The following is a 20,248-nucleotide window of genomic DNA, read 5'->3' as shown; positions in this document are numbered from 1 at the left end:
CTATTCTATGAGACTTAACTAAACAATAACAAGCAGCAATTATTTAGCAGATTGGTTTTTATCTGGAGTACAGTTCAAAAAAATGTCATGGGTGTGTGTGTACGTTCATATGCGTACGGGGTGGAGATGGAAAAGGCAAACTCATACCCATTTACGCTCCTAAGTTTCTTTTGTAGCCCATAAAATAAATAAGTACCAGAGTAAAGCTTCCTAGAACATACTGAAGATTTCGTGCCAAGATCCCTGTCCCAGAAACCTATTTAGAAATGATACCTTTGAAGTAAATCAATAGGAAATTCAAGGAAACAAGAGACCTGCCCTTCAATGAATCCTACATCAATTAGTACTACATCTATTCATCCTTTATTTTCCTCCTTGCATATCCTAGACACAAATTTTAGGATTTCTTTTTATAGAAAAAAAGTGAAAATTTAATTTTTTAGTATCAACCACTCCTCATGTTATTGCTTCTCAAGGGTTTCTGTAGTTGAATGAAAACACAGTGACTCCTCAGGCTGTCTTTAAAACAAAGTTTGTTATATACTTGGTCAGCAGGGGTGGAAAGAAGGTATGGAATTCCATACACATGTTCATCCATAATTTTCTCTTTGGTTCAGATCTTGATGAGGAGCCGAGATGCCCCTCGCTTTATTTGGTTTTTAGGTCTCTGAGCTAGCATGCAATGGCATAAGAGCATTCACCCTGACTCACCTTCCCTTTGTGTTCCTTTCTCTTTTTTTTCTTTTTTTCTTTCTTTCTTTTTTTTTTTTTTTTTTTTTTTTTTTTTTTTTTGGTCACTGATGATTGCACAAAAAAATAAACAGTTTTCCTATGGTGCTTGACAGCACTCAAATGTGCCAGGGCAAGGACCCCTTTTCTAGAAAATGAAAAAAAAAACATATGGAAGGAAACTAAGAACTCTTGTCAAAATTATTCCACTGTGAAATTAGTTACATTCCACAAGAAAATATAATCATGCCAAGGGTTTCTTTCTTCAGTGACTCTCACATAAACTGCAGCAGAAAAAAAAATCTGGTGTTCAGCTTCATAAGCTGTCAGTGCCATTGGCTACCTAAACCCATTCATATTTGATTATTTTCAGTTTCTATACAGCCCTGGTGGATATTTCTTTGGTTCATTGAATAAAACATTCACATCAGTCTATGATTGTGTTGCCGTTGTCCTTGCTATAATTAACACAGCAACAGATTAAAAAATACTACTTAAAATAACTGGTGTACAATTCACTTCCAAACAGAATACACATAAAAAAGATTATCCAACAGAGAGCTGCCAAATGTACTGTAAACTGGAAGGGTTTCAATATCCTTTAAACACTCGGCTAGAAGCTAACTGATCCACGTCTCTGCTGTCAGTAGAGCATGAAACTCTGAGATTTGTTTCAGTTTCCATCCAGTCTCTGCCAGTGAAAACTAAAGACTTCCACAGAGCGAATACATATTTCCATTTTTACTGGCATTGTCTACTTTCTCTTTTATAAGCAATACATTTCCCTTTCAAGGATGCGTGCACCTTTTATGAAGTTGACGTTCTGAAAAGCACCGTGGTGTAACAAACTTCCCCAACTTTCATCACCATCCTCATCTCCACAGAATCTCGCTTGCATGCACACGGTTGTGAATGGCACTGTGAAGAAAATCTAATAGACCCCATCCTTTCTCCTACAAAAATGTATCACGGCAATCTCAGGGTCGTGAGATTGAGCCCTGGGTAGGGCTCCGAGCTGGGTGCGGAGCCTGCTAAGGATTCTCTCTCCCTCTGCCGCTCCTCTGGCTCACATGTATGTTCTCTCTAAATAAAGGAATGCAGCATGGAAAACACACACACACATACACACACCCACTCTCTCTCTCTAGAGAGAGAGAGAAATGAATATAAACAGTAGACCCTGCTCAGAATCCTCTATTGGACTCCCATTTCTTATCAAATCAAATACAATTTTCTCAGCCTGTCACTCAAAGACTTCTACCATATGGGTCTAGATTATATTTGCAGCCTGTGTTTTACCAGTCTCCTGAGTGTATCTCCTATTCCCAGTAAACCAGATAACTTGCAGTTCCTGTATCATTGGCTGTTCCCATTATCTGGTCCTGCCTCCTAGATAAGCAGAGAATCAGAGCCCCAGAATCAACTCATGTGAAGTACTGGTGTTGGACGCCTGCTGCAATGGAAGACAGGGAGCAGCACAAGGAGGAAGGGGGCTTCTCGTGGTCGTATCGATAGGCAGCTGGCGTGCCACTAAGGGCATGATCTGAGTCACATCATCTCTCAGAGCTGCTGCTAAGAAAAATCATGCAGACATCTAAATAAGTTATTGGCTTATTTTTAAAAAGATTGTATTTACTCATTTGAGAGAGAGAGACAGAGAGAGCATAAGCAGGGGGAGAGGCAGAGGGACAGGGAGACACAGACTCCCCACGGAGCTGGGAGCCTGATGTGGGGCTCAATTCCAGGACCTGGAGATCATGACCTGAGCCAAAGGCAGATGCTTAACTGACTGAGCCACCCAGGTGCCCCTAAAGTGGTGCACTATTATTTACATTTTGACATCCTGTGTAACATCCTGCTGTGGAGAAGTATAATATTATTAAATTAAAAAAAAAAGAAATTTCCCCTTTTAGGTACATTTTCTTGAAAGTAGAATGATTTCAAAACTAGCTGGAGGGTTCAGGAAAAAAAAAAAAAACCTGTTGGTCTCCTAATTTGCTCCTAAGATTGAGGGAAGCCATTTATTAATTTTATCTCTTATTTTCTCCTCTAACGGGTAAGATAAATAAGACTCTCAACTGCCCATCTACCTTACTTTTATAATTCACACATAAAGTACATATAACAGTGAGAAATCTTGACTTTCAAAGTACTTAGTAATATTTACAGAGCTGAAAGCCTGTAAGAAATGCGGAGTGGTCATATTCATTACGGACTTTGCTTTCCAAGGTTACAGGAGTGCATCAAGAAAATAAACCATAAATATGATACATTTTTGGCTATGCAGCACTTAAAAGCCCCTTTAAATTATGTAGTTCTTCCACTAAAATAAGATGAAAACTTAGGATTTGAAGCTGATTAACAGTTCCATTACTGCAAGTGCAACGAAATTTTGTCATAACTTTTCTTTCTGTGTCCACCACTTTCACGTTCCTAGTAATGTTATGACATGTTTTGCTTTTATTTGCTCAAGTTTAATGGCTAATTCATTTCCAATTAAAGTGTTCAAAAAATTAATATTTTGACTGAAAATAGTCATTGAAAGGCCAGTGCCAACCATGAAGTCTCACAGACCCAGAGTCTATCCTTTTTTTAATGTGTGTAAACAAACTCTCTAGGAGTCTGTTTATGAACTGGTTATTTAAATGTGTGGAAGTGAGCAAACATTATATTACTGCTGACTCTGAGGAAGGCACTTGCTGTGTGGGCAGAGAATGTCGAAGCCATTTGTGAAGGGAAGGGTATGTCGCCTGAATTAATGTAGTAGGCTCGCCTCATAAGTCATCTCTGCCATTCTGCTCTGCCACACCGCTGGGAAGAGTAGGGGTCAACATTCCAGCCTTTAGAACATACAGAGCCTATCTGTTTACTGGGGGACTCATATCCCTTCATGTGGTCAGGATACAATAAGACTCAGATTAAAAACATTTTTAAGAAACCAATTATTCAAAGCAATGAATTAGCCATTAAACTTGACAGATATTTCAAAATCCCCCTTGTTACTGAACGCCACGACTCGCCTACCTGTAGAGAGGCAGCGGTCGCCTACGGGCTCAGACTTCAGTGCCCTTGAATACGCTCCTCCCCCAATTCAATCAATTATTTCCTTCTTCATGTTCATTGAAGTGCCTGATTCTTTTTTTCATTTTTCCCCAAAATCCTTTAGAAAGGAACATGAAATTCCTTTGTTCAATTAGACTTACGAAGCGAACTCCTTCTATGCAGAAAGAGCGCTGTTGTGGCCATCTCACAGAAGCAGACAGTGAGGGTGGTAAGTAGCAAATATCAGAGGAAAAGAGATCATGAAATGTCAAAAACAAGCTTCAGGTGGTCAGTGTTTTGTTCCTGGTTGCGTTTTGCTGAGGGAACAAGGGACCTAGGACAAGGACCAGGGAATTTTTTGTTGAATATTTAGATTGGTAATTGCTACTTATAGGACATAATTATGACTGGTCATAAAAATAACTGAATATTGAACAAATGGATGCTTTCTGGCCCTGTGGGCCAGTTTCCAACAATGAACATATTCTTCATACTATTTTGTTCCCATAGTAGCACAAAGGGTTGCTGCTTCAGACTTCTTGCCCAGGGAATCAGCTCATTCAGCACATCCATATGGTGCCCCAGATTCTATTGAAAAGTCAATGAATCATGTGGGTAAATGGCAGTAGACCACTTCTATGTCCTCATTTTCGTTCCCATTAGTTGGGGTTTTAAAACTTCGCATTGAGTTCATTTTGATTGCTAATTATTAGGTTTCTGTAGTTCGTTGGAATTGTGCAGAAGGAGCTGAGAAGATGGTGGGAAAAAAACCAAAAAGCTGGGAAAAAACAAGGCTGGTGCAGGGATGTGAGCAGCTGGGTTGCTTGCTTCCTAGCACCCCACAGAGATCTAGGTGCACGAAATATTTTCTGCAAAAGTCCTTGCTTCAGAGTCAAACTACTCCTCTAACAACTTCTTTCATATGATCAAAAAAAGAAAAAGACTCATTGAGCACCAATTATACAGGAAGCACTGTGATAGTTTTTCAATTATAAAAATATTAAAGAATATGATTGTTATCTTTACGGAGCTCAAGGTCCCTGTGAAAGTCACCATGAAAACAATGCACTTGAATACAAACTACTATAAGAATGATGGCAGGTTATGAGTGCAGTAGAAGAGACTCCGGGGGTTTAGATGGAAGGGTCGACTAGCAGGAGAAACAAAAGGGACCATAAAAAAGGTAGCATTGGTGGGGGGTCTTAAAATGTTATTGAGAAATATAGTTTAATAATATAATTACAATATATACATAATGATGTGATTCTGACATGTGGGAATGAGGAAATCACTTCTGGCGCCTTGCTAACTGAGGGTACAATCACACAATTCGGGGTTTAGGTTTCCATCCTACGTACTTTGAGCAGCTCTGTGTTTCTATTTACACAGCTTTAGCTCGTTGGCTGGAATCTTCGCTGCCATGCATTCATCATCCCTGCTCTTTATTTCTTTCTGATAAATGATTCAATTTCTGTAAACATATTTTCTCATAGGGCTCTATTTCCCTCTAATTTTATCATCTTTAAGCTCTTCCCTGACCATCTGTAAGCTCTTTAAATTCAGTGTAATGATGCTTTCAAAAGGGCAGAGGTATCAGACCCGGGGCAAATCAAAATTGGTTTTTCTTCTCCCCTATAAAGTATGGTTAAAATAAACATCACAAAAATCTATGAGGAAATGAAACAGAGAGGAGATCTCACAAAACCAACTGAAATGAAGCAGAGAGGAAGCCCTGTTTCTTCAGCTTGTCGAACGAACACTGTTATAAAGAGTGGGGTCTCCCCCACTGGGAGTCTCTCCCACCTTTGTGCCTTGGGCTTTTCATGTTATATAAAGCAGCCACCCCTTGGAGCCCACCTCAGGCCTGAATTCGAGTTGCATTCACATGTTTGTCAAAGCTCTCCATTCAGATGGAACAGAGGGGACTAATTTACTTGGCGCAGCGGATAGGAAAGCCAGCGGAATAGAAGTGGAGTTGCAGGGTAGACAAGAGCACATGGGTGTGTGGAGAGCTTCCAGCAACAGGTTGCAGAGGAAATCAGGCAGAGCAGACACATCACAATTTGGAGCAGAAACGTCTCTGCATGCTCAGCGTACATTCACCACCCTTCCCTTCTGGCTCATTTATTCTTCAATAAGTTCACCCCAGGAACTGGTGCTGTATCACTTCCATTAGTTATATTTTCATCTACCCAAATACAGTTTTGCTCTCAACCCTCTCTTGGCATAAGAAACAGGATAGTAAAATGGCCACTATTCTCCTGAAAAATTGATTCCATCTGCAGTAGCTTATTGAAGGGCTGACAATAATTCATTCCTACCAAGCACTTCCAGAAAGTCAGAGAAGGAACAGCCCACACCCTGAAGGAGAAAGAAAAGTAATTTCTCTGTGATTTTTTAAGGTCTGAAAAGAAAAATCTCTATTGCAACATTGACTGTAAACCGCACAAACAATACATTGTTTTGAAGATTGATTAAGCTTTCAAGTGTCACTATGACTATTATTAATCGATGGCGTTAGCAACTTAACTACTTTACATGACATCAACTGAGCAATAGTGAGAAACTGACAAACAACTAAATTCAGTTATAATTTGTTCAGGTAATAAGAATTCTCGTGAAAATGGAAGACAAAATAGATATTAAATGGTACAGAAATCTAGGCATTCCAATTTTCACGACTACTGCACCAGCACAGTTTGATTTTAAATTGTAAAATTTTAGGGTAGACTTTGGTTCATAATGTGTTCCAATTTTCAAAGAGGTCAAGTTTTCTTATGCCAAAATATAGTCCGCAATTACTGGCACTTTTTCCCCCTATCTTTATGTACCTTTGATTTAAAAAATACTTTACTTAACCCCTTTCTACATCCTTAATTTTTTTTTTTTGCTACTGGAATAAATTTGAGCTGAATTTTTAATCCATCCACTTCAGCAAGTATTTTCAATCATTAAAAAGCTAAGGTGAAGGTAGCTGAATGTGACGTAAGAAAACAGAATGGAATAGTAAAAATACCTGAAACCTCTGTCATCTGAAAGCAAAGGGGTCATCTCTGATCCTCTTTGCACCTCTTCATATTGTCTATGGTATAAGGTGTATGATAGATTTCCAGAATTTCTGGGTGAAATTGGTTAAAGATAAATATTCTTATGTCATAAAGATATGATAAATTGCAATTTGTCACCCACCTCTTTCAATATGGTCTCTAAGGAAGCAAGAGATCATCCTGTCCCTCAAGACTAAGCCTTGAGAAGCAGATTCGCTAAGGCGAATGCCAATAAGGCCAGTTACAGGATCAAAGGGTTTAAAGTATGAGACCTGACCAGCAGTTGAGTCAGAATGTCTCTTTGAGGAAAAATAAGGCAGAGCAGAGAAAGAAGGTGTTGACTGATGAAACTCTGTCCTGACTGTCATATTGAGTGAATCTTTAAATTTTCCAGGTCTCAGGGGCGCCTGGGTGGCACAGCGGTTGAGCGTCTGCCTTCAGCTCAGGGCGTGATCCCGGCGTTGTGGGATCGAGCCCCCACATCAGGCTCCTCCGCTAGGAGCCTGCTTCTTTCTCCCACTCCCCCTGCTTGTGTTCCCTCTCACGCTGGCTGTCTCTATCTCTGTCGAATAAATGAATAAAATCTTTAAAAAAAAAAATTTCCAGGTCTCAGTTTACTCATCTGTAAAATGAAGCAAAAGGTGGACCCCAAAGTCTACATATGCCAGGGTGAAATTTCCCAACTAGCCTATTACCTTTTGTCTGGTAAACCAACAAACATAAGAAATCTTTTAACAGAGGTCTTTAAAATTCACCTTTAATAATTATTTAATACTGCCAATAATTGAAATAAAAATATAGTACAAATGGCTCTCTTAATTTGACTCTTTGCCCGTGGCCTTGTCTTTCTTCATCATTTTTTCTTCCTTTTTGTTTTTTCACTGTCAGAATTTATGGGAGTGTGTGTGCACACCTGGTCCCAATTTGGCCACCAGGAGGGGTTACTTTCTTGGAAGTCCCACAAGATTCAGTTTGTCTCCTTATACCAGGACTTTCACGCTTTAGTAACTACTTCTCTAATTTTCCAACATCCCCCTCCAGAACATCACTCCCTCCGCAAGCCCCATAGTTTTCTATAGTCTAATTACTTCTATAAATTCTATTAAATCCTTTCTTCCTAATTGGAAACTGTTGGGTACAATGGTATTACATAGCATGTTGGCCTCCAGTTACAATCTCTGACCTTTTTGCATCATGTTTAGTCTCTACCTTTATATCTCTGTGTTCTCAGTTTACTTTGAACTTCCCTGATGATGTAATACTTGCAGAATCACTGCAAGGCTACACATCTGTTCTTTATACCGGATGGAAGACTGTTACCTGCTAAAAGGAGTTCCTCACCCATTCTACGAATAAGAGAATAGAATTAGGTATGAAACTGGAATGTTTCTGGGCAGTTCTCTTCTAGGATCACTCCTAAAACTATTCAGGAAGGAAGGAAGGAAGGAAGGAAGGAAGGAAGGAAGGAAGGGAAGGAGGGAGGGAGGAAGAAAAACGGTCATCAGGTGGAGCTCCTGTAAATGTCCCTAAGATCTCCACACATTTTAAAATCCATTCTTTCTCTTCGAAAAAAAAAATTAGAACGAAATGCAGAAAATGCCAGGAAACTGAAAAATAGATATGAAGGAAATATGTAGTTAATGAAAGTCAGTGTAAGAAAGTGTAAAACATATTTAAGAATAAAACTAAACCTATATTTTGATTGGCAAATAGATCTCAAATTGTTAAATGACACAGGAAATAATCACTAGCGGAAGTGAGGGAAGGGATAACTAACTACTTTGCAAGGCACTCTTTGACTCCTTTGTCCTGTTGTTTTTCTAGTCCATTTCTAAATGGCAATACCCTATCAAATGCTCAAATGCAAAAACTTGAGTTCAAATAATTGTCAACGCTCATCTGGACTCTTTTTTATTTCACCTTACATTTCTAAATCACATTTATTTCATAATGCTAAACTCAAGCCAGATGAAATCCCTTGACAAAAGAATCGAACAAGTCCAAATTGATCTCTTAAGTGGATCAATAGAAACTTAACTGAAATGGATTGGGGATTTTATCAAACTTGATGTAGTAGAACACTAATGAGATCACTTCCAATTCACACACAGAGAACTAAATTTTCAGCACCAATTGATCGGATTACTAAGGATGAATGGTCACCTTTAATAATGGATTAAGGTGGTAAAGAATTCTATTTTTATTGAAAATGTTAGTTTTTCAAACTCTTGGAGATTGCTTTTTCTTTTTTTTTTTTTTAAAGATTATATTTATTTACCCGACAGAGATAGAGACAGCCAGTGAGAGAGGAAACACAAGCAGGGGGAGTGGGAGAGGAAGAAGCAGGCTCATAGCGGAGGAGCCTGATGTGGGGCTCGATCCCATAACGCCGGGATCACTCCCCGAGCTGAAGGCAGACGCTCAACCGCTGTGCCACCCAGGCACCCCTGCTTTAACTTTTCTTCTTACACCACATTTAACTCACTTCTGACATGGTCAGGTTTGACCTTAGAATGGTTTTAATTTTAATAATTTCACCAGACATTTTTTTGGTCAGCAATAGCATCTAAAGTGTTTTCAAAAGGAAATTTTGTAACAGCCAGAGAAACGATGATGATACAAATGTATTACTCTGGTAAAACTATAACATCCCTAAAAGCAGTTTGTAAAATAATGCAAGTAATAGTTAGTAACACTGTCACTATGACAGAGGATTATATGTTTCAAGGGTTAACTTTGTCCATTTTATTATCACTAATTTGATAATTCAGATACATGTTCTTTAGAAGATCTGTTACATGTTAGGATTGTAATATCATTCATAAAATGTATGCTTGAAAATTTGATGATAAATATTCCATTTGGTTGAGGTAAAGACATAACATTGTGATGAATAAAAGCCAAAGATTGTATCTCTAAGAAAAAACACCATAATCTACCACCAGCCCCTTTGAAATAGTGGAAGATTCATCCATTTTGATATCTGTCTCTTCATTTCAACATTCAGTGCCTAGCTTCTGCAATTATGTTAAGTGTTGGTTCCAGAATGCTCTGAACAAGTTTCACCTTACTTCAAGAAAGAGTGTTGCTATGAAAGGCTCAGACCCTTGGATATTTTATTGGACATTTTGTTAGTGGGTATAACTTCTCTAGACTTTTGTTTCTGGGACCATGAAACAATGTCCCATGACCTAAACCCCTTGAGAAAATCAATCTTTCTCTTTCAGTCTCTGTCTCTGTCTCTCTCTCTCCTGCTTCCTGCCCCCTCTTCTATGTATCTCTCTTTCGGTCCCTGACTCTACTGACTCTATCTCTCTCTATCTTACCTCTGTTAGGTACATAGATACAAAAATGGAAAGCTTCTCTATGCCTAAGAAAACATTCAAACTAAGAGTCAAGGCTTGGTATCTCGTTTCCTAAACCCTCTTCTGCTTACTGGTGGGTGTGCTTTAAATTATAAATTCTTAAGCATGTTTGTGCTTCAAGAAGCAAATAACTAGACAAGACATGGTGTACTTTACTTCTAGGTTCTAGAATCTGCATGGTTTAGATGGACAAACTACATCTAAAATGTTCTCCAACTGTTTGGTTCAGGGTAACTCACACAAATTTTATGTTGGAATATGAGTCCAAAGCCCCAGAATCTCCAGTAGAATCTTTTTCCTTGTGGTAGCTTCTCTGTTGATCTTGCCCCAGAAGTGCAAAAAAATGGCTGGCTTGTCTAGTGTAGAGTATTGGTGTGTCCCTAGGACTAATGCCACCATAAGATCATGCTAACATCTTTCAACACTGGGAATTATGAGAAATATAAAAATGAACAAGGTATTACATATACTCAAAACTGACCCGGAATTATTTCTGATTTCCCTAATGCCAGTTTTTCCTACTAGTACATTTTCTTTTCTCTTATGTTGTTTTTTTTTTAAATTACTGTATTTTTATTGCACATTTTATTGCATTTTTTCTACATGTGAGAGTAATGATGTATTTATTGAAAAGTAAAAATTTGAAAAATTTGGAAAACCACAAAAATAAAAGAAATAAAAGCTCACATATAGTCCCACAGGCCAGAGACAATCAAAACATTTTAGAGAGAACCTACTACTTGTTAAAGTCTAAAAGTTCTGCAGCTAAGCTAAAGTGTTAAATAGGAAATTTCTTTCTACTTCTCGACCAAAGCACAAATAATGGTCACATGTTTTGCATATTCAACGCAAGGAAAAGCCACCATTTCGAAAACAAGCAGAAAGAAGAATATTCAAGATATTCAAGAGACAAAGAATAGTTACCTCAATTTTTTTTAAGACTAATTTGTCCTGTCCCCATTCCACTTACCCATCCTACATGGTAATGTGGGAAAAAATCCAAAAGGAAGATAGAGGGTAAATATAAATGGTCCAACCATCTATAAGGATGCTTCAGGCCACCCACATTACCAAACCACTCTAGCTCAGCATGAAGAAATCCCCCAACTATTTTCAAGTGGATGATAATGCATCGCTGGCTTCTAGCAACACATCCTCTAGGGGCTCATTAAATGAAGTATTTCCATCTCTTCTTGAATCAGAAGTCAGGAGGTTGTATGGGAAAAGAGGATCTGAGCTCCTTTGAGAGGCTGAAACCAAAGCACAGGATGTGACTTGAGTATGGATAATTAAAATTGGAGTAGTGGCCAGAATGATTTAATGTGTGATACTGGAAGAAATGAGAGACAAGGGTCACTGTTTACTGTGAGATCAAATATTATTTCTCTTCGCTCAGTGTCCCTTTTGAAGGGATGCTTCCACATTCTCACTCTGCTAAACTTGGACTTGTTTTGGCCAATTAAGTGTGCATGAAGTGGTGTGAGTTGATGAGGTGCAGAGCCTGAGTGTGGTCTGCCTTGTCTCTTTTCTCTCTGTAGTGACAACTTTCCAGGGAGAGATGACTCCATCACCCTAAGTTCTAGAGGAAATACAAGACTATTAGAGCTAGGGACGCCTGGGTGTCACAGCGGTTAAGCATCTGCCTTCGGCTCAGGGCGTGATCCCGGCGTTATGGGATCAAGCCCCACATCAGGCTCATCTGCTATGAGCCTGTTTCTTCCTCTCCCACTCCCCCTGCTTGTGTTCCCTCTCTCGCTGGCTGTCTCTATCTCTGTCAAATAAATAAATAAAATCTTAAAAAAATAAAATTAAATAAAAAGAAGAGTATTAGAGCTAAATAGCGCAGGACATTAGCATAAGAGAAATAAACATTTATCATTATCAGTTAACAAGATTTTTGTATTGTTGATCACTACAGCGCCAAATAAGCTATTCTGATGGATATAGGTCAGGTGCCAAAGCTCTCAGGAACTAATAAGGGATATAATAGAGAACACCAACAGTAAGGGGTACAGCAAAACAGCTGTAAGAACTGAGCTGCAAAAAAGATTTGTTTTTTTACATAAGAGTAGAAGATACATTTTTGGCAGCTGTGTAGATTCAGTTTTTGCACTATGTATTTGATTTTGATTCATACATTATCTTTTTTTTTTTTTAAAGATTTTATTTATATGTTCGACAGATTGAGACAGCCAGTGAGAGAGGGAATACAAGCAGGGGGAGTGGGAGAGGAAGAAGCAGGCTCATAACAGACGAGCCTGATGTGGGGCTCGATGCCATAACGCCGGGATCACGCCCTGAGCCGAAGGCAGACGCTTAACCGCTGTGCCACCCAGGCGCCCCTGATTCATACATTATCTTTAGTCAACATAATATTGTGAGAAGTTTTCATGTTTAAATACTTTTGGAAAGCAATATTTTTGATGGTCATGTTCTCTCTCACTGATTTATTTATTGTGCTATCGACATTTAGGTTGTCTCCTGTTGTTTATCATCACCGATGACACTATAATAAATATCTTCATTTTGATACTCAAATTTTGAATGTAATTTTACAGTTTTAGTTGACTATGGATTTTACTTATTTAAAATATCTTTTTGTGTTGTCCTTTGCATTAGATTGTAGCTCCTTATATGCACAGTTTATGTTCATTATTTTCTCTTAATTTCCCTTGATACTTATTCCAGTAATTTACACAGAGCTAATGCATATAATAATTATAACTAGCCAACTAACCAAATAGTACTATAAACACGTTTTTCTCTGACTCATAGGGACAACTGAAAGGATGGTGGAACGTTTCCTTGACAGTAGCTGCTATATGGGTGACCTAACCGTATAAACATTTACATGTATTTATAGGAAGGCGAATTCCAGTACGTGAACTGAGTTTTAGTCTACATTTGGCATAGATGGCCACCAGGCTCTCATCAGAATTCCTTGGCAGACAATTTAAGGAAAATAGTAAAAGGCAATATTTTAATATATCCAAATTCCTATTTCCCTCTTTTTTCAATAACTAAACACAATGTGATTTTACAAAGTCAAGATCATGACTAATTCAATTATGAAACAGTAAAGTAATGCAAATAAAAGAAAAACTAAAGTCCCTAGAATTAATATTCTGTAAATGGTACACATTTATGCAATCTAGATCATTCTAAAAGGGGGTGAAGGGAGAGAATTTAGCTTCACTCAAATTATCTTGTATGCCATTCACCGAATGTAATATATGAGACAGAGTTGAGAATGATAGCCAAATTTCTGACGTGAGGAACAAGATAAATGGCGATATCATTCTCTAAGAGAGGGAAACCCAAGGCAAGGGGATTCAGTGAAGGGGAAAAAGGCTTGTGAGGTTAAGGACGTGCATAAAAATGTGAGAATGGGGTGTTTGCAAATGGATAAACATATGCATACACCACCGCGTGGTGGTAATTTTGTATACTTATCAACCTAGCCAGTATAGGGTCTAATTCCATTCATTAGCTAGTTACATCCTGTGATTTAATTTTACAAGAAAACAGAAAAAGAAAGTGGTGAAATAGGAAAATGTCTTACCAAGGCAGTAAAGTAGTGAAAATAAATGCTTACACAATAATATGCTTTAACTCATTTGGAGTAAGTGCTGGCCATTAAATATAGTCAAAACAGATACCATGCTGTTAATTACAGGGTCTTAAACATCCCTTTAACTGATATTTGACTTGTTAGAATGTAATGGTGGGTGGAGAGGGGACTATCACAATAAATAATAGAAGATAAATTCTAGGCCTGTCAGCAATGATTTCCTATGTGTTATTTTCACTTAAACGCTGAAGGAAATGACAAAGGCATAAATAGAACGAAAGCCAACTTAATGAAGACTTTTTATACAGTTTAGTAACACTGAGTCTAAACCAGCTTCCAGACAAGACAATTTCAGCACTTAAATCAGACCTCAGGACTGGTTTGCTGGGATCAAAACTGAGATGCACTTCTAGAATTGTCTTTCTTAGAACAAGTCAAAAGGGTCAATGTCTTCATATCATCTACTCTTTTTGCATTTTTCAACTTGGTGTCTGCAAAGTCGTTTTCCATTTCTAAGGTTTATTCTGTAGTTTAAGAAGATGTGCTGCGCATTGGTGCATACTTAGTTACTTCATTCTTTTGAAGGTAGCAGTAAATCTAACATAAAGATACACTATGGATTTGTAAAGGTGAAGGGGCCTCCAGTACAAGCTAGTCTACCTTTCAGCTTCTAAAAGTAATTCTATCCGAACTACTATTGATCTAAATTTATGTTGTCATTGCAAAATCAAAGCAAGTCAAAGATTAGGCTGTTATCCATCCATACACTAATAGTTGCCTACAAACAAAAGTTGCTTCAAGAAAGTCAATTGTACTGGCTTAATCCATTTAGTCAACCATTTTGTTGAGGATTCATTTAATGCCAGACACTGTGTCATGTACTAATATAACCAAAATATTAAATATATCTTCCTTGTCCCTCTTAGAAACTTAGATACACGGCTTGAATGACAAATGCTAAAATACTAGGAAACCCAAGTATTTCTCACAATTGCTGAGATTCCAAGCCCTACTTTGTCTTGGTACCATCTACTTCCAGACCTATCCATACCTGAAACTTTGTTGCTTTAACAGGAAATACACACACACACACACACACACACACGTTTTTGCCTATTTTCAAGTTCAATAATGCTATTAAATATTTGGTACCCACAAGTATAGAATGACATGGCAGAACATACAGCCTCTCCCAGCTCTCTTGTTCCCTGCCTCTCTCCCCATTTGAACATTCACCTTTCCCACACTTTCATCTCTCAAAACCAAAACAAATTATTTTCCTTTTTGCATGCTTGACATCTCTGCCTTATTTTATTGGAATGTTCTAACTCAAAGCAAAGTCTCTCTCTAGCTTGTGACACTCTATTTCCCAATTGTTTCTCTAATTTATCGAGCAGTGCTGTTCAACAGAACTTTCTGCAATGATGAAAATGTTGGATATTCATCTTGTCCATAGAATAGCCACTAGTCATATGTGCCTATTGAACATTTTAGATACAGCTAGTGCAAGTAAAGACCTGAATTCTTTTTTTTTTAAAGATTTTATTTATTTATTCGACAGAGATAGAGACAGCCAGCGAGAGAGGGAACACAAGCAAGGGGAGTGGGAGAGGAAGAAGCAGGCTCATAGTGGAGAAGCCTGATGTGGGGCTCGATCCCATAACACTGGGATCACGCCCTGAGCCAAAGGCAGAGGCTTAACCGCTGTGCCACCCAGGCGCCCCAAGACCTGAATTCTTATTTAACTTTAATTAATTAAAATTTGAATAGCCATATGTGGCTAGTGACTACCATGTGGAGCAGCACCACTAAGTAAGCTCCGCCAAGCAGCCAAGTACTTGCTTAATAATCAAGGCTACACTAACAACCAAATCGTTAGGCTTATCTTCATAAACTTCATTTCCTTAATATTAAATATTCTACCCTCTTTTTTAAATGATTTTTTTATTATATTATGTTAGTCACCGTACAGTGCATCCCCGGATTCCAATGTAAAGTTCGATGCTCCATTAGTCGCGTATAACACCCAGTGCACCATGCAATACATGCCCTCCTTACCACCCATCACCAGTCTATCCCATTCCCCCACCCCCTCCCCTCTGGAAGTCCTCAGTTTGTTTCTCATAGTCCATAGTCTCTCATGTTTCATTCCCCCTTCTGATTACCCCCCTTTCTTTAACCCTTTCTTCCCCTATCGATCTTCCTAGTTCTTATGTTCCATAGTTGAGAGAAATCATATGATAATTGTCTTTCTCTGCTTGACTTATTTCACTTAGCATTATCTCCTCCAGTGCCGTCCATGTTGCAGCAAATGTAGAGAATTTGTTCTTTCTGATAGCTGAGTAATATTCCATTGTATATATGGACCACAGCTTCTTAATCCAGTCATCTGTTGAAGGGCATCTCGGCTCCTTCCACGATTTAGCTATTGTGGACAATGCTGCTATGAACATTGGGGTGCATATGGCCCTTCTCTTCACTACGTCTGTATCTTTGGGGTAAACACCCAGTAGTGCAATGGCTGGGTCATAGGGTAGCTCAATTTTTAACTTTTTAAGGGACCTCCACACTGTTTTCCAGAGTGGCTGTACCAACTTGCATTCCCACCAACAATGTAGGAGGGATCCCCTTTCTCCACATCCTCTCCAACAATTGTATTAAATATTCTACCCTCTTAATTAAAAAAAATACAAAGGACTGAACTATCAAACCAGACTCACATGAATCAGAATTTCAAGCTTTAGTAAGAATTTTGAGTTTTAAAATAACCCATGGCACAGGTAAAGAGAAGTCTAAGATCCCTAGCCTGGTTCCTTGTGCTTTCTGATCAAATCAGAACACCTTCTGGCCCTGAGTATATATGAGATCACTAATAATGGATGTAACTACACTCGTTACACAGAAGGAATCTCTTTTAATTATGAAATGTATGCATTTTATGCCAAATAGATTTTATGACATTTCTTAGAAAGCCATGCCCACACTCCCATAGATTCCATTCTCCAAAACTCCCCAGACTGCCATCAGCAATCACTGAGAGCCCAGCTGCAAAGATGATAAAAGCACCATCCAAGATGCAGTTCCATAACTGGTTTCAGTTCAACAACCCCAGAGGAGTACTGAAAACGAAATCTTAATATTGGCTGCAGGTTATCAACACTGTGGAGATGTAGAGTTTTGATGTCCAATATGGAAGCCACTAACCACATGAGGCTATCGAGCCCTTGAAATGTGGCTAGTTCAAACTGAAATGTACAGCAAGTATAAAATGCACACCAGACTTTGAAGACTTAGTATTAAAAAAAGTAAAATATTTTGTTGATAATTTTTATAGTGATTGAATGCTTACATGAAAATATGTTGGATATATTTTGTTAAATAAAATTTATTATTGAAATGAATTCCACTATTTATTGTTACTTTTTCAGTGTGACTATAAAGATATTTAAAACTACATATGTGGCTTGCTTTTTGTAACTCACATATTATTTTTATTGGGCAGCACTGGCCTAAAATATCCTATTTCAAATACCCTTCACCTAGTACAAAGCCTCTTCATGATGTCTTCAAATTCTCAGTATATTAGATTTTCATGACACTTTTGTCAAATACCTCCTCTGCACACACTGTTTCTGTTTTGCTCTATATTAGCTAAGCCAAAAATTCATAGCTTCTATCAGTTATTAATTTAAAGAGGATTTATAAGCATAGAAACATTTTGACAATTTATGGGCCAGAGTTGCATCTTCAGATCTGCCTTCTCTTTTCGATCTTGCTTTTTCCCTTTATTCTTTGTTCATTCTTCCCTTCCCTCTCCTTTTGCTCAGGAACAAAACATTTCTCTCTCTTCTCCTGCATAACAGTTTAGGAAGCAACATATTATGTTTGAGCATGCTTGTGGGGTCTGTCTCTATCTGAAGACAGGCAGTTTTCTCCTTAAGATGAGGTCTAGTGAATACGTATTTCTCAACATTTTACACTTGCAATACAACGATGAGAGTCACTGGAGTGATTTTTAGTGTATTTACAGTCTACAGGGGGAGGCAGAGAAATCAAACCAAAACTGAAAATCAGAGTGTGAAAGGGGCCATGAGAGAACTGTAGCCAAGATGTCCTGGCAATGCAGGGAACCAACGGCACTCACCATCAATTACATAGATATATACAAGTAACCAGTAGTTGCACTGTTCTGGCCACATTCACACGATGCTCTAGCCAATCAACCATGTGACATTCATCATTCACTCTACCTCAGACTCTAGAGGTTTCCCAATGCAAACACAGTTTTATCACAAAACGCCTTACTTAAGTTAAACCCCATGGAGAAATGTAAACTAATTACCCAAGTAAAAGCAGCTACTCTAATTGGGGTGAGAGCTGTGGAGTCCCATCTATTCCCTCCCTTCTCTATTGTGAAGGGCGCGACACCTAGTGGGACTTTGGGGAGCACAGAGTAAACACCATTGTTCTGCTCCCATGGCTCATGAAACATTCTCTTCTCCCAATTTTCCATTTCTGACAAGTCCTCCCCAGCCAATGTTGAGAGCTGACCATTTTGCAAACACCCCTAAATGCTAGCTTCCTCCCGTGCTTCCTATTCTCAATCTCTTCCTTTGTATTTTCACCCAACATGGATTCAACTCTACACTCTAGAGACAGAACATGCAAATCCAAACCTCCAGTGCAGATTTCCTCGAGGCTTCGGGTTCAGATAGCAACATACCTGCTAGACAGCTTCTGTTGGCTTGAGGTTCCATAGGCACCCCCACCTCCACACGCTGCACACCTCATACCTGGACGAGTTTTCCTCCAGTATTCTTCATTTCAGGTGGTAACACTTCTGAAAGTCAGATAAGTTAAATACCTGGGAGTTTTTACTCTGTCTTGCACTCATCCTGCACCATTTTCATAAATGACCAGTCCTCCCAAATACTTTCATCATGTGTCCCCTTCAGTGGACAAAGATGCTTGCATCCCCATCCCTCATGCCTGTGAATACATTACCATACCTAGCAAAAGGGACTTTGCAGAGGCTATTAAGGATTTTGAGAGGAGGAGATTATCCAGTATTATGTGGGTGAGCCAAATCCAGTGTGATCATAGTCATTACAAGACAGAAGCAGGGGGATCACAGTTGGAGGAGATGGGACAACAGAAACAAAGGTCAGAGTGGTGCAAAGAAGAGAAAATGAGCCAAGGAATGCAGGAGAGCTGGAAAAGGCAAAGAAACAGATCCTTCCGTAAAGCAAGCAGAAAGGACACAGCTCTGTTGTCACCTTGATTTTAGCTCTAGAAGACCCATTTCAAACTTCGGAGTGCCACAATTGTAAGATAACAGGTCTGTATTGTTTGGAGCCACTAAGTATACAGTAACTGATTATAGTAGCAAAAGGAAACTAGTACATCCCCTTACCTCAATCTCTATGTCCACAGCCCTAGTTTTGTTCTCCTCCCATCTGGAACACTGTCATTACCTCTTCCTTGTAACACTTCTTACATGTTGACTCCCTAGAATCTAGCCTCCACTCAATGTAGGGTTTTCCGAAAGCTTTGCCTTGCTTACCATCCAAGGGAATGACGTAAACAATGCTCACCATGGCCTATGTGCTCCTATATGACGTGGCCCTTGCCTACTTCTCTCCAGCCTTATGCCTTTCCTTCTGCCTCAAACTCAGCTTGAGGTCCCTGTGCACTGTGCACAATTCCTTCCCCCCCTCCTTGGCAGTACACATGCAGAAATGCTTTCCATAGTCCCAACCCTCCCATAACCCTTTTTCCTCTTAGCCATGAATGCTCAGTTTATGAATCATCCCTCCAAGATTTCATCTCTAGTCTCCTTAGGTGAGATTAGGTTTTACTATTACATGCTTCCATAATGCCCATGTATGCCTCTACCAGACCCTTAAAATACTATCTTATATCTATTTATGGATCTCTTTCATTGTCAGACTCTCAATTACTTGAGAAAAACTGGGCTTTACCTTCAAGTGCACAACACTCAACCTGGCACATACTAGTGGCTTATTATTTGTTGAATGAATTAAATTTTTGAATTAAACTACATCATTGCATATCCCTCATTTTCTAGCAAAGGGAAGGGGCTTATTTAACAGCAAATTGGAACAATATTGAGGAACAGTGATAGAAACATATGTCACCTGTAAAAGAAATTTGAATGCCTGTTATAAAACATCACAACTCATTCAGTTATTTATAACCTGGAAAATTCATCTATGACAGGAGATGTTGTATAAAGCAAACCAGGGTTGCAATAGTACATTTCCAGTTTAAAAGTATAAATTAGCTTTGCACTTGTATGATGGAGATAAGACTCAAGTTTGGCAAATGAAGGAAAAAGATTTTGTAGAAGAAAGCAGTAATTTATTTATTTATTTATTTATTTATTTATTTATTTATTTATTTATTTTTAAAAGATTTTATTTATTTACTTGACAGAGATAGAGACAGCCAGCGAGAGAGGGAACACAAGCAGG

General features: G+C 38.6%; 1 long non-coding RNA gene across 1 annotated transcript in view; it reads right to left on the bottom strand.

Annotated features, from left to right (window-relative positions):
• Nucleotides 1–18,656, bottom strand: part of LOC117802428 — a 55,670-nt gene extending 37,014 nt beyond the window's left edge. The window contains exon 1 of the long non-coding RNA XR_004625835.1: nucleotides 18,478–18,656. This is a non-coding gene — a long non-coding RNA (uncharacterized LOC117802428). The remainder of the gene's footprint in view (nucleotides 1–18,477) is intronic.
• Between the last annotated feature and the right edge of the window lie 1,592 nt (nucleotides 18,657–20,248).

This window comes from Ailuropoda melanoleuca, chromosome 5, assembly GCF_002007445.2.
Source record: "Ailuropoda melanoleuca isolate Jingjing chromosome 5, ASM200744v2, whole genome shotgun sequence".
NCBI lineage: Eukaryota > Metazoa > Chordata > Mammalia > Carnivora > Ursidae > Ailuropoda > Ailuropoda melanoleuca.
This window is presented reverse-complemented; position numbering and strand designations above follow the sequence as displayed.